Source organism: Schistocerca serialis, chromosome 1, assembly GCF_023864345.2.
Source record: "Schistocerca serialis cubense isolate TAMUIC-IGC-003099 chromosome 1, iqSchSeri2.2, whole genome shotgun sequence".
NCBI lineage: Eukaryota > Metazoa > Arthropoda > Insecta > Orthoptera > Acrididae > Schistocerca > Schistocerca serialis.
Genome location: NC_064638.1, coordinates 1,192,870,277 through 1,192,883,287, shown reverse-complemented (window position 1 = coordinate 1,192,883,287; position 13,011 = coordinate 1,192,870,277). Strand labels below are relative to the sequence as shown.

General features: G+C 41.9%; 1 protein-coding gene across 1 annotated transcript in view; it reads right to left on the bottom strand.

Moving 5' to 3' along the window:
• LOC126456514 (glutamate receptor ionotropic, kainate 2) overlaps positions 1–13,011 on the bottom strand; it is a 1,353,954-nt gene that overhangs the window by 1,316,087 nt on the left and 24,856 nt on the right. The gene's annotated exons all lie outside the window — the stretch shown is intronic.

Sequence of the window (13,011 nt, the reverse complement as noted above, 5' to 3'; positions counted from 1 at the left end):
ACCTGCGACCGTAGCGGTCTCGCGGTTCCAGACTGCAGCGCCTTTAACCGCACGGCCACTTCGGCCGGCTATTTTTTGTTCATGAGCATCTTAAGTAGTACGGCAAAGCATCGGACTTCGACTTTATTTGATTTCCCGTAACACTACCTTAACATTTACGTGTCGTTCTAACCCACCATTAACAAATCTGGGCGCCCCCTCCGAATTGCTTTCAAGTCTTCCTTTAATCATAACTGGTACGGATCCCAAATACCCGAGTAGTCCTCAAGAATAGGCCGCACTAGCGTCCTATATACGTTCTCCTTAAAGGTGATTCATACTATCCTGGAATTCTCCCAATAAGCAGTAGTCAACCTTCCCTACTACAATCCTCACATTCTCATTCCGTTTGATATCGCTTCGCAGCGTTACGCCTAGATATTTAAACGATCTGACTGTATCTAGCAGGAGACTATTAATGCGGTATCCGAACATTACAGATTTCTTTTCGCAACTGATCCGCATTAACTTACATTTTTCTACATTTAGAGCTAGCTGCCATTCATCTCACCAACTAGAAATTTTGTCTAATTCATCTCGCATCCCCCTACAGTTACTCAACTTTGACACCCTACTATACACCACAGCATCATCGCCAAACAACCGCAGACTGCTGCCCTCCACGTCGGCCAAATCATTCACGTATGTGGAGAATAATAGCGGTCCTGTCACACTTCCCTGGGGCTCTCTTAACAATACCCTTGTCTTTGATGATCACTGGCCGTCGAGGATAGCATACTGTTTTCTGTAACATAAGAAGTCTAAAAGCCACTCCCGCAGCCTGTTGCATATTCTCGTATCTTTTTTAACAGCCTGCAGTGGAAATGAGCGTTTGGCGTCATTGGCCGTGAGGTCCCTTACGGGGCAGGTCCGGCCGCCTTGGTGCAGGTCTTATTTCATTCGACGCCACATCCTACGCGCCGTATGGGGATGAAATGATGATGAAGACAACAGAACGCCCAGTCCATGAGCGGAGAAAATCCCCGACCCACCTGGGAATCGAACCCGGGCCCCTTAGGACGGCAGTCCGTTACGCTGACCATTTTTTTTTTTTTTAATCTCATTTTGTTCGCTTCGTTCGTTGCATCTGCTCGGGGCGGACGTCGTAAGACATCCGTTTAAGCTCGTTGTTGATCGATTAACTCAGTTTTTTTTATTACAGAGGGCAGCTAACCCTCTGACCGAACACGCTGAGTACCGTGCCGGCGTCATTCAGCTACAGGGGCGGACAACAGCCTGCAATGGTGTACCGCATCCATAACCGTAAGGATTCGCGACATGTCGCTCAGGAGACTAGTAGTCACATTATTTTTTTCAGAGATTTAAATCTAGAAGAGTTCTGTAAAATATTACTGTATTTTATATATAATGCTGAGCAGTGTCACGATGCATTCCCCTTTCGGTTTGCGTACTTGATGATTTTCTTCTGTCTGCTTGGTTTTCACGCGATCTATGTGATGTGTTGATAAATCGTCCTTGTCAAAGGACATATCGATGTACTTGCAAGTGTCACCTGTGTTTCTGACTTTTTGATAAGTAACAGTTTCGCCTTGATCTTGTTTATTTTTGGCAAAATAATGTTTGTTCCTGGTGGCACCTCGAAATTATGGCATGTAGAATTCCGAAGACCATCTTCGCCCAAAAACTTTTTATATGATGTAGTTAATGATAGTTTGTCGTATGAACAGTGTCTCAAAAATCATCCACCTAATGAGAGCGCTGCCGTAAGCCTCATTTTTTTTCAAACTCTACTGTATAGACTAGTATCTTGGAGATGTTATATGTTTGGTTTCCAGGCATTCTGGTGGCGGTATTTAACTATGTAAGTAGCGTGTACGCGGCGAAGTATGTTCAGAGGTGTGAGAAACTAGCATGTTACCACATTTGGCCGTCGACTATTTGTTGGGAACAGAAAAACGATATTTGAAGACGGGTGATTCTGCTTCGTCATTGTGGATAGTAGAACGTGAACTCTTGTGCTGGGTGGGCAGAGATGCCACCACAGGTCTACCAGGTGCTATTTATCACCATAGTCTGCAGTCCGCGACCTTTGTTTGCTGTGGGGACCTGGTCTTCATCAGAGAAAACATAATTAAAGTGGCCTCCTACGATGGTTCGCTTAGTGTGGCTTTGGCGCAACTAGGGGACGTTAACTAGCATTTTTGGTTACGAAGCTATAAGCAGCAGTACGCCTTTTACACAAATCAGCCTTTTTATCTTTTATTCGATAATACACTTCCTTTGATCAAGACCTGTCCAAAAAGTATCATATATTCACCTACAAACGACATTCAACTTAACAAAAGAAAAAAAACAGTAATGGGGTCCTTAAGAATATTCTATAATATTCCATTGTTGGTATAAAAGAGGGTAGAACATTCAAAAATCCTCAGAGAGGTCATTACGGATAGAGATGCACTCATCCACGCAACGGCGAAAAATATTCATCGTTCGTTCCAATGTTGCCTGGCGCAGTGAATTACAACCGGGTCCGATACGTTGCTGCACCTTTTCTGTACCTGTCAGAATACCTTTGATGGCTTTTACGCATCCTGAAGGAAAGAAAGTCCAGAAAAGTCCTGAGATCTAGCACACCAATCCACCTGGTTCGTAATCCAATAGATGTGGCAGAATAGCATCGGTACGGAAGGTCCTATGTGCTGGACATCCATCTTGCTGGTATCACATAAGCAGTTCGGTTCGATGCGGCACTTCATCGAAGAGACGATGAAGGCTTCATGGAGGAAGTTGCCGTATACTATGCCTTTTAGGATACCACTGATGAAGTACGGATTAATAATTGTAGTACAAAGCATCCAACACGAGGCAATAACTCTCCATTGCCTTGATGTTTCATCTTTCTAAACCATCGTGGATTTTCACTGGACCAATAATGCAAATTTTTTGTATTTACAGTGGCGAAAGTCGCCCACACTGATATCATTATACAACAATAGTGACCCATTGTCAGAAGAGAATACATGTTCCAGTTTCATGCATACTTAATTCCGATATGGCACGGATGACAAACGCGTCCATTACAGGGTGCACTTTAAATGGCGTGCCAGCTAGAGAAGTACTCCAATGTTGGAGTACACGGTACCGTACTATTTTTATGGGGAAAATGTCAAAATTGTATAACACAGATTCACTGTAAATTCTGACAGTATATCGATCAAATGCATCGTCACATTCAGCCGTAGCTAAATGCTACTAACTATTTGACCAAGGTCTCACAGATGTAGGTGGCAGTTATGGAGAAGCAAAGCCATCGACGTCGACCATAGACGACGGTTTCCAGACAATCGAGGAAGCGATACAGAGCAATCGTAGATTTTTCGACAGTGGGAATTTCACACAGTGGTTTTCGAGTAAAACTGATTTGTATCGTCTAGGAATTGAACGATTGGTAAGATCGTTACGACCGTTGTTTACAGGTGGAGTCGGTCACGGTGTTGAATTAAAGTGTCATATATCTGTGTCAGTTTGAAGCGTAGTGCAGCATTCAGTAATCGTTGCTTGGCTTGCGACAGCAATGTGTAACTTACTTTTTAAAGTTACGTCGTACGTGTCTTTTGTTTGAGAGGAACATTCAACGGTAAAAACAACATCAGAGGACTCGGTAGCGAGGATTTTCTGCTGTGCTCATTGACAGAGATGCATGGAGGGAACTAGAAATCATTCCTATTAACGTTTTGGGGCTGTTGTACATTATAAGGATGTAACTGGTGGCCCCTTGGAATGACATGTACACTAGAATTAGGAATGCCAGTCTCCTGTTCAAGACATACAAATTTATTTCCACTGAAGCGAGACGAGTAGTATCGACGATAATACTTGTGCAAATGCTACGACTTTTTTTGCGGTAAGTAGAAACATTCCATTTCTAGAAGCATGAAAGCTCTATGAGGAAACATCTGTCAGGAAGGTGTGATCCTGGCAAGATATACCCCTCTACTGCAGCATGCAAAATGTTGTGCTGAATAATTCAGACAACGTTGGAAAATAAGAGAAAATTTTAGTAACAGGGAAAAAGAGACATCTGAAGAATGTGCCACAGGTTTCAGTTTTGGGCCCACTCTTTTTCCTTAAAGAAGTGACTGAACTTCCACTCAAAATTCAACAAGCAAAATTGGTACTTTTAGGATACTATACTAGTGATACAATAAATCCTATCAGAGATAAACCAACAGAAACGTTAGTAAACGATATATTCCAAAAAATTATTAAGTGGTTCTCTGAAAGTGGACTCTTCCTAAATTTTGGAAAGTATAAAAAGCACACTACTTTCAGTTCTGTGCAATAAATAGAGCCATACCAACAACTGATGTAGCGGACGAGGAGAAGTCAATAAACAGGGTAGAATGCTCCAAGTTTTTGGGTGTACATATTGATGAGGATTTGAACTAGAAGAAGCATATTACGTAGCTTCTCAAACAGCAAAGTTACACTACTTTTGCTCTTCATGCAGTTGCTCACCTTGGAAAGAGAAGTATGAGACTCCTGACATATTTGGCTTACATCCACTCAATAATGCCATATGGAAGTATCGTCTGTGGTAATTCATCAGTTAGAAAGAAAGTGTTGATTGCACATAAGCGAGTAGTAAGAACAATAGGCGGTGTTCACCCACGGGCGGTATGTAGGTACTTCTTTAGGGAGCTAGGCCTTTTATCTGCACTGTCACAATACGTACATTTGCTAATGAAATTCATCGTGCATAATTCATGACAATTTGAGAAGAACTGTGATGTTGATACCTACAACACTAGAGAGAAAAATGACCATTATTACCTCTTGTTAATGCAGTCAGTGGCTCACAAAGGAGTCCAGTATGCTGCAACGAAAATTCTTGATCTTTGGCACATTAACACGATATATCTGACAGATAGCGAAGCAAGCTTTATGTATAATTTGAAATAATTTCTCCTGGACAACTCCTTCTATTCCACTGATGAATTTCTGCTTAGAAACTAGTAGCCACGAAAAAAAAAGAGTAGCTACATAAGTAGATGTACCATTGATGTTCATTAATGTTAACAATTATCATACATACATATCCTCTTAAATGTCTCGCTCCACATTATTCCGCTAAAATAATCTTTCAAATGATGTTACTAACTTACTGTGAAGTTCCTCTGCCTGAGTACCATTATGTCTACCTTCAAAAACAATTAAATAAATGCAATGATGACACAGTTTCTTAATCAAGGACTGCATTACACACAACATCATTTGCTTGATTCGGTTTTTAATTTGTTTGTTGGGAAAAAAATTATCTAAAGTCCTGAAAATAAATGGGACGCAGCGTGTATCCAGAATCAACACTTGAGTTAAGATTGATTCTTCGGAGCATCTTAAAAATGAGCACAAAAGACGTAAGGAGGACACCTCCTGAATAACCAGTGTTTTTCTTCAAGTAGTATTTATACAACTGAACGTTCTAGTTCACCGAATTTAATTTTTTCGGCGTTCTTCAAGTGCTGTAACTGAAAAGGAGCGATGATATTCCACGTAATATGCTGAAGCAACAAGCTGACAATTCAGCTCCACCTGATTCTCTCCAGGTCTGTGCTTTTAATTTGGAGCAGGTAATACCCAAACGTGACACTCCCTGGCGCAAAGAGGAGGAGGAAAAAAATTAATTCGGTACACGAGGCCAGGAGCGAGATGGGGTAAAAGCTGGGAGCCGAGCAAAGTTTTCGGGCCACGAGTGCCCCAGGGACTGTTGGAGGCGCGGCCGGTCCTCGTCGCTGTCGGAGTAGTAAGGGGGGGAGGAAGGCTTGGGGGGGGGAGGAGGGGGAGGGGAGAGAGGGAAGGTAGGATGGGATAGGGCGTTAATCCGGCGGCGCTGATCGCGAGGACTGCGCCCTAGCGGGGGCGGGCCGCCTGTCCGCAGGGCCTAATTCCCTGCCCTGCCCTACCGGACGCCTGCCGTGTCTTTCATTCCGCACCGCCGAGCGAATAAAATGGAAATTAAGTAGATTCCTCTCGGCTCTGCCTAACATTAATATGTAACAGTCAAGAGAGATGTTGTCCTGGCAAGAAGCGGGATACTCGTTCGGCCACAGCGTGCGGGATCGTGCCTTGAGATGCTGTCAGGATTTTTTAGGTCCGTGTCGCACAGACTGTCGCGTATCGTACCGCTGACAATTTGCCAGCGAAGATGAAATTTATGCACTCGACAACTAGATCGGAATTTAATTCCAGTCAATGACAACAAAAACAAATTATCATGATGTTACCAATTGCGGTCCGTAATGACCACCATCAGACCTGTGAGGAAAACACTAAATAATGAACTTAAAAACATAACGACGGAAAACAAAAATCGCAGCACCAATAAGGAGTTGTGCGACATAACCGACAGTTGGTAGACGTGTTTATAGATCTGAAAGATGATTTCATTTCAAATTTCGCGCCAATCGTATAAGAGTGGCGCTAGTAGCACCACAATGAAGACGCAAATCGGGTTTTTGCTTCAAATACACGCTGTAAAAGTCGTGAGCGTTAGTCAGCTTTGAGATTGGACGTGGTGAGTTGGTGTTAGTCAAGAATGTCTTTAAGACGACAAAGACGCCATTATCAACACGTCACTGGGTTTGAACGAGGTCGTGTAATAGGATGTTCCTTCCGCGATCATGCAGAAAGATTTGACAGGAATGCAGTCCCCGTACATGCTGGCTGCGGTGGTGACGCGAAGGTACGGTCGCAAGAAGATGGCCAAGTCGCTCCACCCAAAAGGAAGAGCATCGTGTTTGGCTGCATCTGCAGCAGCAATTTGAACAGGAATTACCACCACTGTAACACTAAGAAGGAGAGCTACGAGCCAGGCTCCCTGTAGCGTGCATACCACTAACCCGAAACCACCGCCATTTGCGACATTAGTGGTGTCAGGCGGGGGTTCTTTGCATGCCAAGGTGGTGGTCTGTTCTGTTTTCTGATGAAAGCTGGTTGTGCATCGGTGCCAGTGATGGCCGATTTTTTGTTAGGCTGAGGCTGGTTGAGGACATGCATTCAACCTCTACGCGGTGTAGAAACAATGGACGTACACCTGTAGTTAAGGTCTGGGCTGCGATTTCGTTTGACAACAGGAGCTCTCTCGTTGTTATACCAAACACGATCATTGAAAAATTGTACGTCAATATGGTGATTCGAATTGTTGTGCTGCCATTCACGAACAGCATTCCTTGGGGCTGTTTTCCAATAAGATAACGCTCACCCACATATCGCTGTTGTAACCCAACGTGCTGTAAGGAGTAGCAACATGTTGTGCTGGCCTGCTCGACCACCAGACCTGTCTCCAATCAAGCACATATGGGACATAATCGGACGATAATTCCAGAATCGGCCACAAACGTCATTACTGGTTATTGAATCGATTGACCAAGTACAATAGGCATGGAACTCCCCCCCCCCCAGTAACTGACGTTCAGCAACTGTACAGCGGGGGTGGCCGAGCGGTTCTAGGAGCTACAGTCTGGAACCGCGCGACCGTTACGGTCACAGGTTCGAATCCTGCCTCGGGCATGGATGCGTGTGATGTCGTTAGGTTAGTTAGGTTTAAGTAGTTCTAAGTTCTAGGGGACTGATGACCACAGCAGTTGAGTCCCATAGTGCTCAGAGCCATTTGAACCAAATATATTAGCTAGACAAATGTATTCCCAAAATTCCACTACTCTACGTTAAATATTTTTTGGTGCTGCAATTTTTTTCCTTCAATGTATGATGTAACAATTAAATCAGAATATGTCTTACATCTCTGTAACATGATTAATCCAATGTGGCATTATCATAAGATATAAACAAAGGTAGCTCCGCATCGCTGAACAAGTATAATAATACAGTGCAACCCAGGCCACAGTGCTGGGATACATATAATGTGAACGATGTTGATGTTGTTTCTGTTGTGGTCTTGAGTCCTGAGACTGGTTTGATGCAGCTCTCCACGCTACTCTATCCTGTGCAGCCTTCTTCATCTCAACGTACCTACTGCATCCTACATCCTTCTGAATCTGTTTAGTGTATTCATATCTTGGTCTCCCTCTACGATATTTACCCTCCATGCTGCTCTCCAATACTAAATTTGTTATCCCTTGATGCCTCAGAACACGTCCTACAAACCGCTCCCTTTTTCTAATCAAGTTGTGCCACAAACTCCTCTTCTCCACAATTCTATTCAGTATCTCCTCATTAGTTATGTGATCTACCCATGTAATCTTCAGCATTCTTCTGTAGCACCACATTTCGAAAGCTTCTATTCTCTTCATGTCCAAACTATTTATCGTCCATGTTTCACTTCCATACATGGCTACACTCCATACATAAACTCTCAGAAACGACTTCCTGATACTTAAATGTATACCCAATGTTAACAAATTTCTCTTCTTCAGAAACGCTTTCTTTGCCATTGCCAGTCTACATTTTATATCCTCTCTACTTCGACCATCATCAGTTATTTTGCTCCACAAATAGGAAAACTCCTTTACTACTTTAAGTGTCTCATTTCCTAATCTAAATCCCTCAGCATCATCCGACTTAATTCGACTGCATTCCATTATCCTCGTTTTGCTTTTAGTGATGTTCATCTTATATCCTCCTTCCAAGACACTGTCCATTCCGTTCAACTGCTCTTCCAAGTCCTTTGCAGTCTTTGACAGAATTATAATGTCATCGGCGAACCTCATAGTTTTTATTTCTTCTCCATGGACTTTAATACCTATTCCGAATTTTTCTTTTGTTTCCTTTACTGCTTGCTCAATATACAGATTGAACAACATCGGGGGGAGGCTGCAACCCTGTCTCAATACCTTCTCAACCACTGCCAATGGGCAGAGTATTAATAAAACATAAAGTTGAAGTAATGTTTCTTTCTCGACAAAACGTCTCGGTGGTTTATTAATCTGTCAAACGCAATTTAGAGTCATACAACACACACACATATTATTGGCCTTTAAATACACCAGTACAGCATGTCCACACTTACAATGGTTTAATAAACGTAAACTTGGTCCGTAGCAGGTTCTAATGCGATTTGTATTTAATCATGCAACCATGTTTACGTTTACTAAACATCTGGAGGCTGTGGATCCCCACAAATAAATCATTTTACTTACAGTTGTGTCTATCCTTTGAATTCATCAATCTATCATCGCTACACCATCTCAGAAACGTAAAACATATTTCAATACCTTGAACACAAGTTCCACAAGCAATTTATAAATCCCTATGTTTATTGTGATCAACAGTGATTCATTTTGACCAGCTTCGTAGGTAATCGTTCTCATTCTTTTTTGTATCGAGGGCAGCCAAAGTAGATGTGGCAGACCTTCTGAATATCCCCATAGTCGCAATATAGTTAAGGTACGGTATGAAGTGTATACAAGAGTTGGCGGGAGGAGTCGCTGTTGATCTTCAACCTGGCAATAATCCTTTCAAATTGTCTCTCTTTCCCTACTCCAGTTGAGTTGCAATTGAAGGCCCACTTTTCTGCGTACCATTTGGCCTTCTATGAATGTAGGTGGATTTGTTTGTGCCCGGTGCATCTGTCCAGACCTTAAGTCTCCCATGACCAGTTTCGCTGCTTTCGGTCATGTCTCTAACCACAGCAACAAGATCACCCGCTGGAATGCATCGCTCAACGCAAGGTATGTTTTTATAGTATTCAGTGCAAGTGTGTCAAATGCAGAGGAAACGACTCGCTTTGTTCAGGAGTGCATGGTGGAACAGCAGTGGCACACCGGCCACATCCTAGCCTGCAAGACGGCAATAGGTGAATACTATATTTCTACTGATTGCTCGGAGAAATACAGTGAAACGAAGTCTGTGGTCAATAGCTGACATTTTAGTGCTCAATCGGTGAATCAGTAGAAATATGACTGAGGCCCTTGAGAATGTTTTAAACTTCACGTTCCTCACATACTCTCGCCAATAGTCCGAATGCCAACAATCATCGTCATCGTCTTTTGAAGAACATTAGAATGTTGTAAAACAAAGTACTTAACTCCATTAAAAATCCATGTTTGCTTCAGTATCTCGATTCATACAGAAGTTAAATGCTTCAAATGGCTCTGAGTACTATGGGACTCAACTTCTGAGGTCATTAGTCCCCTAGAACTTAGAACTAGTTAAACCTAACTAACCTAAGGACATCACACACATCCATGCCCGAGGCAGGATTCGAACCTGCGACCGTAGCGGTCTCGCGGTTCCAGACTGCAGCGCCTAGAACCGCACGGCCATTTCGGCCGGCTACAGGAGTTAAGAGACTCTTAAAATTATGTAACCCTCTTCGAAATATAATTTACTGGAAATCTTGTTTCGATAACTTAAAGATATCTTAAACTGTTCACGAACTGAAAGGCCCATACGAGCCTCACCTAGTACTTCCGCACATTTTCTGTAATTGGTAACCTTCTTGTGACTCATAACGATTAGTCAAAATCGTAAGTGGAAGCAGGAATACAGATTTTCATAGCGTCTGTCGATGTGAAGGGTCTTCTTCGATAAACACCTTTAAGGAGCTGCAGCAACCACTGAAAATGTTTCGTAGTTAAACTGTTGCCTCCATCCCAGTTACCAGTAGATTTTCATAGGTAGTGTGATACGGCGTACTACGGGGACACTTATCTGAAGTATTCGATACACTTTTTACGTATTATTCGATACATGTTTCACACTATATAAAGTGTTAAATTTCAAATTTCGGTACTCCGTATTGTGCGAAGTAGCATTGTCCAACGAAATATTTAAAATACAACACATTCATTTATTGAACTGTAGCTCATGTAAATAGAATTAACAGAAATATTTAATTAGTGGAAAAGTATCTTATTGTAAACATCAATTTTACGAAATTTTCATAAATTAACTATATCATTTGTGTAGTTCTAAGACAATAATCACGTAGAAAGTGTTAAAATCGGTTCAGTCATTAAATCGGAAATTAAGTGTCAAATTTCGATCAGCAGTGAAAATTAATTTTTTGAGTAGATTTCTGGGTAACTGATGCACTGAAAGTTACTTTAACTCTCAAAACATCATGTTTCTATAAAAACTCAAGCCAGATTCATGATAATTAATTCTGTAATCACGAGTTCTAGAACTTTCTGGCATAAACAAACTATTATTTCGACTATTTGGTCAAAACGCGATTATTATGTAAACTCAAAATATATTTCGCACTATGTAAAGTACTCCAAAATACGTGAGCCTAAATATTCCTGTTATAATTAACTAGTTATCAATTATTTTGTATCAAGTATTGTTAGTGACAATTTTCAAGCAGGATATCGATAACTAATTCGAAAAGCAATTTTAGAAATTACACTTATTATAACCAGTAATTTATTGTCTAAAAACCTGTAAATGTAGTTTCTTATGAAACAGCAGATTTTAGTTGTAACTCAATTTTTGTTGAACAATACCTTCAAGGAACTTGTTAAAAACTATATAAACAATGAGCCTAAGAAGTCGGGAGTGGCAGTAGCCTGTCAGTGAAGTGGCACGTGTTTTCAGTTAGTTCGAGCAGGCTACATGATATGTAAAGTCGGTTTTGTTTGAGCTGTGCATTGTCCGCATGTTCTCAAACAATATAAACATCAATACAACACGTAAACTAGGTGTGGTGTCACCGCCAGACACCACACATGCTAGGTGGTAGCCTTTAAATCGGCCGCGGTCCGTTAGTATACGTCGGACCCGCGTGTCGCCACTATCAGTGATTGCAGACCGAGCGCCGCCACACGGCAGGTCTAGAGAGACTCGCCCCAGTTGTACAGCCGACTTTGCTAGCGATGGTTCACTGACAAAATACGCTCTCATTTGCCGAGACGATAGTTAGCATAGCCTTCAGCTACGTCATTTGCTACGACCTATCAAAGCGCCATTACGAGTTACTATTGATGCTGTGAAACATGTACCGTCAAGATCGATGTTCACCAATTATGGATTAAAGTTAAGTATTCCAGCAGCTACGTACGGTTTTTGCTAGTATAATTTCCTTGACCTGTTCCAGACCTCACGCCAGCCTGCGTGAGCTAAAACGCGTGCCTTTCGGCTTCCTCTCATAGTGGGTTGGCTCTCTTGCCAATCCACAACACTAGGTGTTGATGTGAATTATTCAATATGATCGGCTTTTCACACTGACTCACGGAATTTATGCAGTTAATAATTGGTATTGAGCTGACCGCTGTGGTCGAGCGGTTCTAGGCGCTTCAGTCCGGAACCACGCTGCTGCTACGGTCGCAGGTTCGAATCCTGCCTTGGGCATGGATGTGTGTGACGTCCATAGGTTAGTTAGATTTAAGTAGTTCTAAGCCTAAGGGACTGATGACCTCAGAAGTTCCGTAGGGCTCATAGCCATTTGAACTTTTTTTTTTGTTTTTTTTGTTTTTTAATGTCGGCCTGATAAGCAATACTGAAATATCGGTCAAATGACGGTTTTGTAAGATACCACTTTTGTCTGTCTGAAGCACTTTCAAAAAAAATGGTTCAAATGACTCTGAGCACTATGAGACTTAACATCTACGGTCATCAGTACCCTAGAACTTAGAACTACTTAAACCTAAATAACCTAAGGACATCACACAACACCCAGTCATCACGAGGCAGAGGAAGCACTTCCATATCTTTTCCTACAACGCCTACACCTCTGGCTTTTGTTCTTTGTACTCACGGACGTTTTATATTTTGAGCGTATGTGGAATTAAAGTATGTTTGGGAATTCTACCCAATTTGTCTCACACAAATACTAATTCTATGCATATTCTGTTTCGTGAATTTTGAGTACTTATTCATTCTTCTGAAAATCCTGAAAGAAAATATTTTATTTTCGTGCTGTATTTCATATGCCGCTTATACATTGCCGATTGCTAACCGAAAGTTGACTGAGAATTTGGGCGCATTCATTATACGGGCACAGGATAGCACAATATCAGATTTCCGAAATGAGTAATTCAGTTTGGATTCGTG